Genomic DNA, 16,615 nt, shown 5'->3' on the forward strand with positions numbered 1-16,615 from the left:
GCTGTGGATACTGTCGACTTTTTAGGAGGATGTCAGCGTCAACTCAGGACACTGCTTCTGTTCAACAAATCGTCAAGCAGCTTATTGTGAGCGATGCGAGTAGGACGCAAGAAAAATATCACCAGCAATTTAAACAAGGCGGCTTGGCTTAAATGCCAAGTGTTTTGCCTCAGGTGGTAACCTTTCTCAGCCTCAGGTGTCTTGTCATAAAAATGGGCCATGCTTGCGGGATGGACGAAGGATTTTTGAGAAGCACTTCTGTTTTGATGGACGTGATGAACTGTGTTAATTAACGAGATCATTATTACCATTACAATACCCAGAAACAGCAGCCCAGGGTTCTGAGTTCCACCACTGAATTGGCGGAAGACTCCTGGCCCCAGGCTGCATGGGCTACAGGCTGGGGCCGATCAGAGAGACCTAGGGACTCACACCCCAGCCCAAGCGCAGAAGCCCCTCCTGCCATTCCCCACTCTCTGAACAGAACCAATTTCCATGCTGCCAGTTGAACTGAGGCAGCAGAAAGCCCCAGCGGACATTCAGATTGGATGCGTAGCTAGAGTTGCCCTACTGAGAGGCTTTTTTCCTAGGGTCATGCAAGACAGGGTACAGCTTTCCTGTTCCCCTTTTAAACCACTAGTGCAAACGCTTATCTGTATGAGGTCTGGAAAGAGTTTGATGGGGCAGAGGTGCATAGAACACACAAAAAATGGCACTCTTAGAGATATTTAGTTTTTCTGTTAGGAGGGCTGAGAGATCCTGGAGTACACAGGGGCCCTCATTTTACAGATAAAAACAACAGCTGATTTATCTTGCAGCATGCCAGGCACTGTCTGACGTATCCTGTAGACACCGGTTTGTTTAATTCTCACAACAACTCCATGAAGTAGGCACAACTATTACCCCCATCTTACAGAGAAGAGCCTGAGGCCACAGAAGGAGCCATTTGCCCAGAGTGGACACAGCCACTTAGTGGCAGAACCAGAACTTATGCCCAGATCCATCGTCTCCCACCTGACTCTGACCATCAGTCCTTCTTCAGCCAACATGACCAATCTGAAATGATTCAGTGCACACCCTCCTTTTCCCGGAGGAAGGTTGGGACTTTTTCCTGAAAAGGAAGTTGAGGCCAGAGTGGATCAGGGACAGAGTTGGCCCAAGGTGGAGCCACACTACTGCCTTCCTGATCACCTAGTGGCAGTTTATTGAGACATGCCTCACCCAGCTGTGGTGGCTGGGATAGTAGGTGGAGGGTGTTTTCTGCTAAGCTGATACCAAATGAAACACAGCGGCTAACACCTGAGAGGTTTTTACGACCCACTGACACAGCCAGATGTGGGGCAGAGGTTTAAGAGAATTTGCGAGTTTCCCCTTTGTGCTGCTTAGTAATAACCAGTTCCGTTACAATAGTGTATTATCCACGGACTAAGTGAGATGAGCTGATGGGATGATCCAGATCATTCTGGGTCCTATCATGAAAAAACTCAAAACAACAAAAACCACCACCCCAAAACTAAAACTTTCCACCTGCTGAGAAAAACTGCTTTTGAAATCAAAATGAGTCATTTGGGGCGCCTGGGTGGCTAGTCGGTTAAGCACCCGACTCTTGATTTTGACTCAGATCATGATCTCACGGTTCGTGAGTTTGAACCCCGCGTTGGGCTCTGCGCTGACAGCGAGGGGCCTGCCTGGGATTCTCTCTCTCTCTCTCTCTCTCTCTGTCCCCTACCCTCCAAATAAATAAATAAACATTAAAAAAGTAAAATAAAAATGATGCTTAGTGGCTATGTTTATGCAGCTGTTTTACATTAGCTAATTGTTTCATTCATTCATTCATTCATTCATTCAATAGGAGGACTCACTATGTGACGGGCATTTGTTGGCCCTGCCATACAGACGTGACTCCCGCCTTCATGAGGCACACACTTTGCTGGAATGGAAGTGTCTCCCCCACAGCTGACACAAGCATCATTTGGACGTGAATTAGAACGGGATCTGGTCTCGAGAGCAGAGTTCCTAGCTTCCAGCCTCACCTGTAAGGTCAGTTCTTGAATTAGGGAGCCGGTCCCAACTACTGCTTTCTTTGGTTTTGGACCACCCTCAGCCTGCACCACATGAAGGCGAACGCTCTTCCCTTTGTCCCCAGTGGCTATCCAAAAGGGGCCGGAACAGCGGGAAAGATGTAAACCCAGATCTGCCGCATACGAAACTTCCTTCCAGACAGGAAAAACTCCATGGCTTTGTATTTTTTTCTTCCAAGGGAAGATAGTTGGTATTACCCTTGTCTTGTTTAGACTCTGAAATCCTAAATTGATCCCTATGAAAATTCTGGGTTTGGGAGCCTAAGTAGATTGTTTCTCATTAGTGACATTCTTCCTGGAAGGTCAGGCTAAGGAATGGTAAATAAACCCTCAGATCCGGTGCTTCCTCCTTACCCATGATTTTTAAAAGAAAGAAGGAAGGGGGTGGGAAGCTTTGGGCTGTGGATATACCCAGAATCCTGGGCTGTGATTCTGACCATCCAGGCTGTAGTCTGTGCTGTGGGGTGAAGTTTCTGGGGAGTTACGGAACTATTTTTTCTCTTCCGTTCATTTGATCTGTTTTGCTGGGAGAGTCACTTAACCTGCCGGTACCTCCGTTGCTCTCCTGGAAAAGGAGAGGGATAGGATTTTGTAGGCCAGCTTCACCGGAATGAACAAAACAGTGTTTATACAGATGTTTCTTGAGCCCGACTCCACCCTGAACCTATATTTCCCTGCTTTTGCTCTCTGCCCGCCTCCCTGGGGTCAGGTCGGGATGGGGGCAGTGAACAGAGAGGCGGAGCTAGGTCTGGGATGTGTCCTGAGTGCCTGGTGTGGCCCGATGTCTGCCTAACTGCCTTTGTGTGAAGGTAAATGAGTTCTGTGGCAAGGGCCAGCTCAGACCAGGAGAAGTGATTTTGTGGGAGAGTTTTCTATGAACTCATTCTTGGTGTAAAACAGAAGGAGGCAGGTTTGGACTTCTTGGCAGTTCGAATACTTTGATCAATTAATATCGTGCATTCATGTATTCATCCAGCATTTAAAAATTTTTTTAATGTTCATTTATTTTTGAGAAGAGGGGCAGGGGCAGAGAGAGGGAGGGAGACACAGAATCCGAAGCAGGGTCCAGGCCCTGAGCTGTAAGCACAGAGCCCGACATGGGGCTCGAACTCATGAACCACGAGATCATGACCTGAGCCGAAGTCGGACGCTTAACCCACTGAGCCACCCGGGCACCCCTCATCCAGCATTTATTGAATGTCTGCCATGTGCCAGACATTGGGGCTGCACAGTGAGGACTGAGTCAGGGAATAGAACCCTTACTCCCACGGCTTTTCCGGGCTGGCAGGAGAGACACGGAGTAATGGGTGCGTAGATCACAGGGGCCATGGTGGCCGTGAGACAGGCACCTGTCCCGGCCTTGGGCTGGGGGCAGCTGGTCAGGGAGCACTTCCAGGTAGAAAACTGAGTGGGGCTTAGGAGGGGAAGAGGTATGGAGGGGGCAGGGAGAGAAGGCATCCAGAGAAAAGCTCAGAGGAGGGGAAAGAGGAAGCCAAGTTTGGGGAACTTGGATTTGTTGAATTGGCTGGGGCCAGGGCAGGAAGAGTCCCCGCTGAAGTGGGAGGAAGAGAGACAAAGGCAGAGGCGTCCACCTGAATCGAGAGACTCCGGGGGAGGGCAGGACGGTTCCACGGGCATCCATTCATGACAAGCCCAGCTTCAAGCACCAGATTTGCAAGTGGGAGATGAGGAGGAGCAAGCGCCGTGGCCCAGCGGTCCCCTGACTTTCAGGGGGCATAAGGACCCATACCTAGCAGGCAGGTAGTAAATAACATGAAGAGAAAAAGTGGAGAAGAAGAAGAACCAAGTGCATCTGTTTGCTGGGCGCCCTGAAGTGGAGGGTTGGAGGAGGGGCAGCGGGGCTGCATGATGCAGGCCAAGTGTGGCAATCTGGGAGGCCTTTTGTAGCAGAGTTTTGGCTCTTACCGGGAATGCTGGCTGGGGCACCTCTTGAACTCATTCCAGCAGGAAATCCATTGGTTCCAGAGTGTAGATTCCAGATTTGTTGTTTTATAGGGCTAACAAGTATGTAATTATCACATTTGGGGCCCTTCAAAGGAAATGCAAACACACACCACCGAACACCCTCAGCCCTGTGAGCGGGGTGCACCCCAGAGTTCCAGAAGGCGCTCACCACCTTGCCACAGATATACATCCACCCCAGTCCGCTGCCTGCTCCTGCACTGGAGGAAGGCAGAGAGTGAAGTTTATGAGAGACTGGGAGAAAAGTAAGTGGACAAGGGTAAAAGGGCCTCTGCCTGGCCTCCTCTGGGGTCACCAGGGCAGGAGAGGTAGTGGGCCAGGTAATAGTAATAATAATAATAATAATAATAATAATAATAATAATATCCCCCAGTTACAGAACACCTACAATGTGCCAAGCAAACAACATCTCATTTTGTCTTTACCTTGTTACAAAGTTGGCGTTAATATCCCCATAGTCAGTCATCCAGTACTGAGTAACCCATCACCCCAACGCTTGGTAGGCTTAAAGCAACAATGGTCAGTGACTGTGGGCCAGGGATTCAGGAGCAGCTTGGCTGAGTGGTGTGCCTTGGGGGGCTGCAGTTCTCTGAAGGCTTGATGTGGGCTGGAGCATTGATTTCCAAGGCGGTTCGCTCACATAGTTGATGTTGGCTGTTGATGGGAGGCCTCAGTTCTTCCCCGTGTGGACCTTTCCATCTGGCTGCTTGGGTGTCCTCACGGCGGGGCGGCTGGCTTCCCCCGCAGTGAATGATCCAAGAGACCACGGTGGAAGGTGCAGTGCCGTTTATGACCTGGCCTCTGAACTTACACACCATTACTGTGGCCATACTGTGCCGGCCACACAGTTCTTCTCGGTTCCGATTTAGTGTGGGAGGGGATCTCACAAGCATGGGGCCGTTGTGGAGACTGGCTACCCAGACTGGGCTCAGAAAGCTGCCCGTATCCCACTGCTGCAAAGTACTGTAGCTATTCACACTCAAGGCGCCTGACTCCAGAGGCTCTAATGCCAAATGTTGGCTCAGAAAGACTGGCTGTACTGATGAGTTCAGAAGAGTCCCTGAAGGGGCAGGATGAGGAGGCTGGCAGGTGAGCGGCAAAGCCCGGTGGCTGGTGAGAGCCACGCTCACTGCCTGTCTTGAGGAAGACCGGGGAGGTACAGAAATGGGGACAGGTGTGCCCTGTTTTTTTCCGTACCCTGAGTGTTCAGCGGTCACAGCACACGAACTCCTAGGGGCTCCCTTAGTACAGCGAGCTGATCTCGGGGCTCCACGGGGGCTCTTCACCCATGTGGGTGGAGGAAGGAAGCCGACTCACCTTTTTCCTGAGCAGGATACTACGTCCGCTGTATGCATTGCTGTCAGCTTAGCAAAGGGAACCCTGGCCTTAGGCTTTGAACTGAGTGACGGGGGATCGGGAGGGGGGCTGTGTTGAGAGCCCACTCTGAGTTCAGCCTGAACTAGGCACGCCACTTTTTAAAACGGCATACAACCCACCCGGGAGGTAGATGTTATTATTTCTGCTTCACAGATGATAACACAGAACTCTGAGAAGTAAGTCGTCCAGGGTGTCATATACTTCCTAAACGTGGAACCAGGATGGACGTCCAGGCGGGCAGCCTGATCAGCTTGCACCGTGCCGCCTTGAGTCTTTTCAGACAGACCTGGGGGATGTGAGCTGTGCTTTCGCCCCAGCCATTCAGTGAATCTGAGTCTTGGGTGGGGCAGAGATGGTGCTGGGCAGAAATTGGGTTGGGGGTGCATTTTTAGCACCCCCATTCCAAATTCTGGGTGGATCCTTCTTACTAGACTTTGTTTCCTCCTGGGGAGACAAGATGTGGACACGTGAACAATTGCCCAGTGAAATGAGAATGTTTGCTAAGTGTGAGACAGGCCGCTGTTGCTGAGGAACAAACACAGGCAGGAAGGCATGGTGTATGCCAAGTCCCCTCCAGGTGGAGAAGACAACCGCCGGGTGGTCATGAGCATATCAGCACCCATCGCTGGACTCCCAGATGCACAGCCCTGGGGACCAAAGCAGAGGGCCGTTGCCCCTTGCAGAGAGTCCTTGGAGATGTCTGAGCTGTGGTCTGAGAAGATGTGAAGGGTCAGCAAAATATGGACAGATGGAGAGGAGGGTAGTTGCTGAGCCTACCTAGGTCAAGTGGTCAGGTGACCAAGGCTGAGCCTAGGCATATATATATATATATATATATATATATATATATATATGATTTTTTAATGTTTATTTATTTTTGGGAGAGAGAGAGAGAGCGTGCAAGTGAGGGAGGGGCCGAGAGAGAGAGAGGGACAGAGGATATGAAGCGGGCTCCATGCTGACAGCAGCAAGCCTGATGTGGGGCTTGAACTCTCGAAGATCGAAATCGCAAACTGTAGCAGACTGAGTCCAAGTAGGATGCTTAACCGATGAGCTACCCAGGTGCCCCCCCCCCCCCGCCGCCATTATCTCCATTTTAAAGATGAGGAAACTAGAGCACAGAGAGAGTCACTTGCCCCAGGTAGCCAGGGGATATGGAAGAAGGGGACACAGTCAGTGTGTAAGAGAGTGGTCCTGGATGACGTGACTAAAGCCTGAACCTAGGGTGTGGCTGAAGGAATGATGAGGGATGGTTGGAAGGAAGAGATATTTAGTCGGAAGAAGTGACAGACTGATTGCCGTGGTGGGGGGGTGGAGGTTGTGGTGTATGGATGACCAGCAGCCCAGAGAATGGGCGCTGCAGAGACAGGGCACAGGGATATGCCTTCAGGGGACATTTTGAACCTCTGAGGCAGATGTCCATCCAGAAAGGGGTCCTTCACTCAGTATACATTGCCAGCTGCTAAGTCAGGGCTACTCTCTGGACTTTGGGGCAGAGGGAGGAAGGCTCCAAGTGGACTTGCCAGGCTCTGGAATCCTGTGATCACTGCCATTCTGGTGCCAGCACTGGGCATACCAGGTTCTGAGTGAGAGCAGGGCTGAGAGCTGGCTCTCTTGCCCCTCAGGGAGTATGGGGCCTGTCTGGGAAGCCTCTGGAGGGAGTGGAGGTGGAGAGGTAGAGAGCCCAGCCCCGGGGTTGGCATGATTCCTGGGAAACAAGCAGGATGCTTTGGGTGCTGGATGAGGAACGCTGGAGAAGACCAGGCCTGCAGCTGTTCTGAACCGACCTGTGTAGACTGTCCAACACTTGGTCCCTTTAAATGGATGGGCAGAGCCTGAGCCCTGAGCTGCAGGGAAGATGGCTCTCTCCACAGAGGTCCCAAACCTTGGGATTGAGAGGACAGTGATGGTCACAGAAGCAGCTCTTGCCTTTGGGGGTGGGGGTGCTGCGCCAGGCCAGGGCTCTGCGGTGGGGGTACCAGGGGTTGCCGGTCTGCTGTGGCAGTCTCGGGCTCTGTCAGCGGGGTGTGAACATGGCGTGTGCATGTGTGGAGTATGTGTAGCTGGGTCTCCCGATTTGGGAGAAGCCTCAAAGCCTGCATCTGCTTTGCAGGGGGGCGGGGTGGGGGGCCTTGCAGCCGAAGCAGGCAAGCCCTGGATTTGGTGGGGTGCGTACAGGGGAGGGTGTCCGTAACCACACACAGACCCCGGGACGTCTGGGGAAAAGCAGCTCTGTAGGCACATTCACACCAGATCCATCGGACAAAGAGACCGGATATTTTGCTGTTTGATAAACTTCATAAAACAGTGGAGCTGAGTGATTTTGCTGCTGCCTGAATGGAAGTATTCTAAGAACCCATGCCAAGAAGATAAATAAGGCTGTGGCTCCAGGAGAGGAGCTGAAACAAATGTGCAGCGAGAGGTACATCAAAGTAAAACTAGTTCTCCTGACGACCGGGGGTTCTGCGTGTGGCCAAGTGTGTGCGTGTGCGTGTGTGTGTGTTGGGGCAAATGTTTGGCAGACACTAGGCTACATCGAGGGGCCTGGAGATGTACCCTGGGCTCCTGCCAATCCCTCTGAAGGCAGCCCTCTACACAACAGGCCTGCTCGGGATTTAGTTAGGATTAGGCCCAGCCTTGCTTGGTACAAAGGGAAACCAGCGTTAGCCACTGTTGGAGATTCAGGCCCCCGCAGTCAGCCAGCTGGGGTTAATTCAGACTGGAATACGTGCACTGAGGGGTCAGGAATCCCTCGGGGGGCAGGATGGTCGGCCCGTGTTGGCCAGTTGAAAGATTTATTCTGTACTGATGACAGGGGCTACAAGCTTGAGTATAGAAACATCAAGCCTCTCATATTTGGTTCCAAACACTTCAGGGGGTGAGGGGGAAATACAGGGGCATAGAATGCTAGACCTGGAAGGGCATCACCTGAACATCACCTAGTCCAAAGGTTCTCAAAGGATGGGCCTCAGGCCAGCAACAGCGGCAGCATCAAGGAACTTGTTAGAAAGGCAGATCACTGGTCCTACCCCAGACCTACCAAGCCAGAAAGTCTTGGGGGTGGGGCCCAGAAAACTTTAATACTTTTTTCTGGGTGATACCGATATCATTGGGTGATACTCAGTCTAAAGATTGAGCACCGCTGATCTAGGCTGTCATCTTCATTTTAAAATAAGGGAAGGGAGGCCTAGAGAGGAAACTTTTGCCAAGAGCATATAGCTAATTAGGACACAGCCACTTCCCTCCTCACCCATATGTTCTCAGCTATTTATTTTGCAAATAACATGGGGGGGGCGGTTAATACATTTTTTCTTAGAGGCAGTTGTTATGTGTTTATATATTTTCCATTTGTTAATAAGCTACTTAGGTCAGCAGTGTTGCTGTTCCAACCATGGAGTTATTTGCCATAAAGTTCAGGCTCTGGGAAGTAGACTCTCCAGTTGGGCCCCAAGCCCGGGAAGCCGGGCTGGGTTCCCTCAGCTGCCCCCCAAGTCACCAGCACCTTCTTTCCCTGTCTGTCCCCTGATGTGCTCTCTGTAACTGCACCACCAGCCCCATCAGGCTCACCCCGTGCAGATGTTTTGGTCAATAATCCCTCCCTCAATCTGCCTGGCCTAGTGAGGGTGGACGTAGTGGGATTAGTTTCGCCTACTGGCCTTCACTGCCTTCCATAGAAGACCTGCCTCTCCTTCCGGCTCTCGCAGTGGGCCCAGCATGTTTCCAATATTGCCTCAGTGTTTTCCCCAACGGAGTAACGCTTTAATGGGGCAGATTTGTTCTCTGTACGGGAAACATGTGGGCTCCTGTCAGACGCCGCGAGAGTGAGCTGCCCTCCGCCACAGCCATCTGGTCACCTCTTGGGGCTCTCATCCCTGAGCTCAAGAGAAGGGCAGTTTTCTGGATCTGGAGGTGTGAGGAGGAGTGAGGGGCTCTCCAAGACTTCTGGGTGAGTTACTCTTGTACAGGACCAGAACCGTGACAGATAGTATGTTTACATTCAGCCCAAATTCCCAGGGAGTTCATGCAAAAAATTCTGTTGTGGTCTGAATTCAAACAGTGAAGGAACTGCTGTGTTCAGTGTAAATTGCATTTTAGTGAAGAATTTTAGATGGAAGTAGAATGGGGCAGTGGGGGAGAAACCCGCTCCCTTCCTCCTTCAAACGCCTAGCTGGAGATGGTTGGCAAGAGAGGGGGGAGCCTTCCATGGTCCCAAACCTTACTAAACTAAGGCCCTGACCTCCCGGGGACTTGATTTTCTTTGCCCGAGTCCGGGATTCTTTCCCGAGCCCTGAAATTTCTGAAGCTGGCATTACTCACCTTCAGAGAGCTGTGACACCCTGGGATGGTTTGCCTGAATTCACCAACATTGTCCTCTGCTTTCTCCTGCCCAACGAGAGGTCCATAACCTGCAGTTAAATAATTAAAGTTAATTGAAGCTTATTTCGTCTTGAGCATTTCACAAAGCCCCAGAGATAATTGGAGTTTCCCTGGAGTGTTGCAAAACTGGATTTGGAAATCTCAGATCAAGAGAACGTTGGGCAATGGATGATGGAGACAAAGGAGAAAAAGAGAGAGAAGTGAGGGAGAGGAGGGAAACACAGCTTTCTGTTTCCACTGGGTCTCCGGACTGGGCTGGAGGGCTCTGGTGGGTTTCCTAGTGATCTGGTCCCCAAAGCGGTTGATTCCATTCTGAACTACGGAGAACAGAGCCAGAGCCCAAGGAGAGACCAAAAAAGACAAAGAGGGAGGCTCTCGGCTCCCCCGCCAGGACAGTCTCATCCCGGGGAAGAGACACCCTGTTGCTCCTGAACCCCCTTTCCCTCTGTTCCACAAAACCCCTAAGGGATTTTAGGGAAACCCCTCTTTCTAAATGTGAAGTTTGCTGATTTGAGTTGGGCCCCTGGAAACTTGCCTCCTGCCCCAGAAGATTTATTTTATTAAGTGGTCCACACCTGAAAGTAATTCAGCCTCTCGGCATGGGTATGGGGGCTGCGGAGGGAGGACCGAGGCGCGGCGGTGGCGGCGCCCAGTTCCTGTGCAGCTCCGCGCCTTGCGCCTGCCTCCCGGAGCCCTGGTCTGTCCGCCACTCCTGCACCGCGCACCGGCCTCCCGCGCCGGCCTTGCGGAGAGCGGCCTGGCGCGCGAGGGGGGAAAGGGGGTAGCCAGGCGAGCGGGTGGGGAAGGGGGATACGCTAGGCGAGTTGCGTGTGCATGTGGGTGGGTGCTGCGACCAGCGTCGCCCCCGCACCCTCGAGCTTCCAGATCTGCCGATCCCGGTGCCCGCGAGTCCTGCTCGCTCGAGGGAGGAGATTGTTTGCCGCTCGGGCCCAGGAGTCCCCTCCCCAAAAGGGAATAAGAGATTGAAATAGATAAAAGCACTCAAAGTTTAATGTCAACATCGAATCTCTATAAAACCAGATCAAAGGGAACAGGCGCTTGGTTTCTTCCCGGATGGATGGCCGGGGGCCTTGGGGCTCGGAGAGTCCCGAAGGTGGAGCCCGAGGCCGCCCGGCGCGGTCTTCTCTCCAGCCGGGGCCTCGGACTCCAGCACCGGGGCCCGCGCGGGGCCGGGGCGCGCACGCGGGCGAACGGACGCGGTGCCCGTGAACTTGAGGCCTGGTGCTTTGACAGCAGCCCACAGCTTGTCCGCGGTGCGGCCAGGCTAGCCCGGAGCCGAGCGGGAGGCGACGGGCCCAGGAAACGCGCTAGCCGAGAGCGTGGCTCCTGGGATCTGCGACTGACAGATGGCCCGACGGGCTGCCGGACAGGCGGCCGGGTGTCGCCTGCTCCGACCCCGCTGCTGCAGCTCCCGGGCCGCCCGCGGTGAGCGGCCGGGCAGAGAATCGTCGTGTTCCGTCGGTTGTCCGCGCCCTGCCGTGCGGGCTCCCGCGCCTTCCCGGGGCTCCCGCGGCGGCGTCAGGCCCGGCTTCTGCTTTCGTTTTCTCCTGCCCTTTCTCAGTTCCATCTTTCGATAAACATACGTGTGCCTTTCCCTTTCCGTTCCCGAAGTGATTCTTCTAAGGTGGGTGACTCAAAATGGAGCTTTCTTCTCGTGGTCACTGGGAAATTTTGCAGGAGTGAAACTCTCGAGCGTTTCCAGTGAGACGCGCGCGACTTGGGCTCGTGTCTAATCGCAAACCTTCAATCCAACAGAGCCTTTAAGGTCACGGCCACGAGAAATGTGAATGAAGAGAAACTGTCACATCCTGATGATAAATATAGAGAACTTTATTAGTAGCAAAATTACAGTCTCTTTCTTTCACCCCCCATAAAAAAAATTGTAAATTAAGAAAGTTCTCAGCGTGTATCAGTTTTATGTGCTGTAGCATTCCACCCCTCCAGACATAAATTTCCATGTCTGCAGAGCCGGCTCGTAGGTAAAACCACATGTCTATTTGGTGTGCCTGTGTGTGCTGGCACAGTTATATTGCAGGGATGGACAGTTCATGGTGATGGACTTTGGGAGAAGGGTCCCGGGATGGGCATGCATGGAGGGCCATTTGTGTTTGCAGAGCTGGGGGGAAATACCCAGGACTCACATTGTTAAACAAACTAGTTAAAGAGGATTTCATCTTATATATAGTCTGAAATTGCAGGAAATTCATAAGCAGAAAAAAGGGGCAGAAAAAGTAAAAAGAAGCCAAGGAAGCAAGGTTGTGGCTGTGGAAGGAAGGAAGGAAGGAAGGAAGGAAGGAAGGAAGGAAGGGGAGAGAGGGAGAGAGAGAGACAGAAAGAAAAAAAAGAAAGAGAGAAGAAAGAGAGGAAAGAAAAGAAAGAAAAAGAAAAAGAGAAAAAGAAAAAAGGAAAGAAAGAGAAGAGACAGATCTGGTGCTGAAAGACACGAAAGGGATGGAAATTCACAGAAAACAAGTGGAAGTGTCACAAAAAGATGGATGGTGAGAGGAAAATGTGGAGAGAAGAGAGAACACTATCAGAAAAAGAAATGTGGAAAGAGATATGGAGAAGAGAGACAGATGGAAGGAGAAAGACACACAAAAAGACGTGAAGAAGAAAGATATCAAGAGGGATGGAGACAAAGAGCCAGAGCCCAGACTGGGGGTGGGGTGGGTGGGGAGGAGAAGATAGAAACCCTGCAAGCTGGGAGCCTCCCCAGGGCCTCGCTTCTCAGATTTCCCCAACGCAAGGGAAATCCAGGGAAGCCTTTGTGGGCGCCGTTTGTTTGCTCCAGACCCGGATCTGATGATGCTGTTGATTTGGTTTTTAAACAGTGGGTTTGCAGCCTTCTGGGCTGGGGCAGGGGTCTGCTAGCCATCCTCAACCCTGCAGATTGGATTGAATTTCGGCCACTTTGATGGTCCTGTGATTGTCTCCCAGTTTTCCAATTTCCAGTCCCCTCCACCGGCTGGGGGTTGAAGAGGGACTTTAAAGACGCCTTTGATAACGTCTCACGGTTACATATTTCCATAACAATTTTCTTTACCAGACGGTTATGTCTGATGCAGCCCCAGATGTTCTGCGGGAGAAAAAGGGAACCAGTCCCCTGTGTCCCAGCCTACGAGGCCCCAGAGACAGGCGTGGGGAGGCAAACTCTGGTGTGGGAGCCAGGGACCTTCTCTCCTCTTCTCTACCCCCAGCTCTTCCTTGGCCACACTCTCTGAATCCTTCTGGGGCCAAGGACGCATCCGCTGTGCGCATCTCTGGCACTAGTGAGGCCCTAAATGCCTCTTTTCCACCCAAACTTCCCTATACTAGATCCCCTTCTACTCGCACTGCTTGGTGACAGTTTGTGGAATGGATAAAGCACTCCATGCTAATATCTTAGTAGGTCAAATTAATTCCAGGTGCCCCTCCTGGAGAATTTTAACAGGGCTTTCTGGAGACCTGGTACCCTTAGGAGCATGAGGAGACGTTCCTTCTTCCGCAGATTTATTAAATATTACTGTGTGAAGGCGCTGAGATGGGTGCGGAAGGCAATCAAACATGTCTGGCCCTTAAGAGGTGCAGCATCTGCAGGGCGCCTGGGTGGCTCAGTCGGTTGGGTGTCCGATTTCGGCTCGGGTCATGATCTCGCGGTTCATGGTTTGGAGCCCCGCATAGGGCTCTGTGCTGACAGCTCAGAGCCTGGAGCCTGATTCACATTCTGTGTCTCCTTCTCTCTCTGCCCCTCCCCACCCCCACTAGCACTCTGAGGTGCCGCAAAAGAGGTGCCGCATCTGCATTGCTGGGGAAATGAGACTGGCGTGCACATAACTCCAGCTGAAGGCTGAGTGCATGTAAAGAATGCAGGAGAGAGGTGTAACGAAGTGGCTTCAGCATTCAGCATTCTGGGAAGGCTTCATGGAGGAGGTAGCATCTGTTCTAGGTTCTGGAGGACATGCAGGGCTAGATTGTGTGGTAATGGGGAACGGTAGGCACTGTGATAGGTGAATGGGGGAGACTTTGGGGTACAGAGGCATTTTTTGGTGCTGCCTCCCCAGACCAGACTTGGATAGTCTTTGGAACAAATGTATCTCATTCAATTCATTTCACCCACTTGGTGTGGAAACGGGGCACCAAATTGGACACCTGCTGTACAGCGGGGCACAGTGATGGAGGAGACAGGTTCCTGCCTTCGTGGACATTGTTGGTATAGATCACGTTCTACAGAATTCCAAGGGGCTACTTGGAGCTGCTGGGCAGAGAAAGGGGGAAGCCAAGGTATTAGTGGCCAGCCCCCACCCCCGCTGCAACCAGAGCAGTTCTACTTTTTACGTACTGGGGTTCTGTGTGAAATTTCCTTTGGGATAAAAGGCGGGGGAGCTCTGCTGCTTTAAAAGAAAACGCCTGGTTCATAGGTTCTTGGGCATTATGAAAAAATAGCTAATTGAATAATGAAAGCATAAGAGTGCATCAGGAACCAAAGACGGTGATTAAGCCATAATCCAATCCTGGACACCTGAGTTTCAGTGACAATAATTGCAAAGTCCCTTCTGTACAGTCCCTGTCTGTGGCCTGTGGATAGAGCACACATCAGGTCCCAGGCTGCTGTTTTCTCCAGCCTTGTCTTCCCACATCCTGTTCTTTTCTCCCACTCCCCAGCTCGTTGGTAGTGACTGAGTTCCAGCTGTTCCCAGAACACCCAGGGGCCCTATCCTAATGATACCCCAAGACCATCTCAGGGGGCTGAGCTCAGCGGGAGTCAGAACCCCCACTTCTGGGAGCTTGTTGGATCCTGTGAGTTGCAATACAACAAACTGCCACCAGGGGGCAGAACAGAAACGTGGGGTCCTGTTCTCCCGGGCCAGGCTTGTTTTTGGCACAGTGCAGAGAAAGTGTGGAGAGCTTGCTCTAAACACTGCCCTGTCGGGAAGACTAAGATGAATGCATACAGCCCCTGCCCCTGCCTGCAAGAGGCTTACAGTCCCATGGTGACTTCAGTGATTCAATTCCCTACTCCTTAGGTGGGCAGCTGAGTCTGTTGGAGTTGTAGCTGGAACTCCTAACCTCTTCCAGCACCACCACCCCCGCCCCTGGCCCCAGCAGTCCTGGATGTCCTAGCCCCAGCTGCCTAGCCTCCCCTCCGGGTTCCTGCTGGCTTCTCCAGCCGCAAGGCCCAAGGCCCAAAAAGGGTACGTTCTTGGGCTCTGCCTCCCCATGATGCCCCTGGACACACACGGGCATGTTGACTCTTGTGGGCTCCCTGTAGGTGGGACCCCTAAGGGAACAGGATGGCAGAGCCCAAGAGGAACACCTCTTAGCTAAGGGCAAAGCCAGCTTTGGTCCTCCCGCCTTTCATCTCAGGGCCCACCCTCCCCCAACCTGGGCTGGGTCTGCCCTCAGGCTCGCTGTGTTTCCCCCTCTCACTCCCCAGCTGAGAAGCATGGGTGCCCCACTGTGCTGGGTTGGGGAGAATGTCCTCATAGACTAAGTGCGCCCCGTGTGCACATGTGTGTGTGCTTGTGGGGTGGGCTGGTGGTGGGCTGCGGGCATTCACAGGTCGCTGAGGTGTTCCCACTTCCAGTCGTCCTCACTACTTTAGCCGCTCCATCCAAAGACATGTATTAAGCACCTGTCCCGCACAGGGGCCTGTGTCGGGCACAGTGGGAGGTAGAGCCATGAACTAGATGTAGTCCCCACCCTGGGGGTTGGGTAGATAGAAAAGAGCTTCTCAGAAGCATGCCCTGGAGCCATGATGCGGTGGGCCGACTGGGCAGTGGTGGCGATGGGTGTGAGCCATCCGCCTGGGCTTTGAGAGAGGCATAAGGGACAAGTTCTGGACAGCAGGGGGCAAGTCTGTCCTTTCACTGATGGCCCCCCAGTGCTTGGCAGCAGGCCTGGCATAGAGGAGGCATCCCTTAGTATTGGATGAGTAAAGGTGGTTGGGACGGGCGGGAGGTGAGCCTGGGACAGTGTGGGGGATTCTGACAGTCCCCCAGCCAGGGCCGCTCCTGGGGTGACCATCCATCTGGTCTTAAACCTGGAAGCCCTGTTTTACAGGAAGCCCTTCAGCCCCAGGCAAAACGGGATGCTCCTAGCTGCTCCTCCCCTTGGCAAAGGGTTTGCAGTCAGTCCTTCCCCGGTCCTGCCTTTCTCTTTCTCCCCCACCCATCGGGTCTCTCTCAGGTCTCCTGGGCCCGGCCCTGCCCCCGCCATGGCCCCCAGCCTGACCTCCAGGGCCGCCCACTTCCCTTCACTCGGCTGTTCCTGATAAGGAGACTGGAAACAGGTTTGCCCTTTCACCTCTGCATAGCTTTCCCTGAGTCTTTGGGTCCCCACATCCTGGGTCACACCCGAGGGTCCCTGTGCCACCCCCAGGCTGTAGGCCACCAGCCCGAGGCTCCACGTGGGAGCAGACTGTTGGGACGAGGGTGCTGCTCAGGCCACGGTCCTCAGGAGGTGGGCCTCTCCCTGGCCGAGGACCGTCCAGGCGCCTGCTCTCTGAATGCAAGTGCTGTTGGACAGGATGGCTGAACTGACCCATTACTCCCCTGCATTTTGACTGACATTCTTGATGGAATTGGCCGGATGTTTCTCCTTCACAAGAGACACAGCCTCAGGCCAGACAGCTGTGCCTCCCTCAGCCCAGCCGCAGCTGGAGGTACTGAGAACCCAGGACCCACGCTTCCTACTTACGGGATAATATCACTGGACCAAAAAGGCTCCAGGAAAGGGGCGCGGCGGCTTCTACAGGGTCCCAAGAGGTCAGCAGGACTGGCTTCTGAGCATCTTCTATC

At 53.0% G+C, this 16,615-nt stretch overlaps 1 protein-coding gene across 1 annotated transcript in view; it reads left to right on the forward strand.

Annotated features, from left to right (window-relative positions):
* The first annotated feature begins 2,018 nt into the window (after positions 1-2,018).
* Positions 2,019-16,615, forward strand: part of SLC6A17 (solute carrier family 6 member 17) — a 125,487-nt gene continuing 110,890 nt past the window's right edge. The window contains exon 1 of the mRNA XM_019837588.2: positions 2,019-2,040. The gene's annotated coding sequence lies outside the window, so the exon portion shown is untranslated. The remainder of the gene's footprint in view (positions 2,041-16,615) is intronic.

Source organism: Felis catus, chromosome C1 (genome assembly GCF_018350175.1).
Source record: "Felis catus isolate Fca126 chromosome C1, F.catus_Fca126_mat1.0, whole genome shotgun sequence".
Classification (NCBI taxonomy): Eukaryota; Metazoa; Chordata; class Mammalia; order Carnivora; family Felidae; genus Felis; species Felis catus.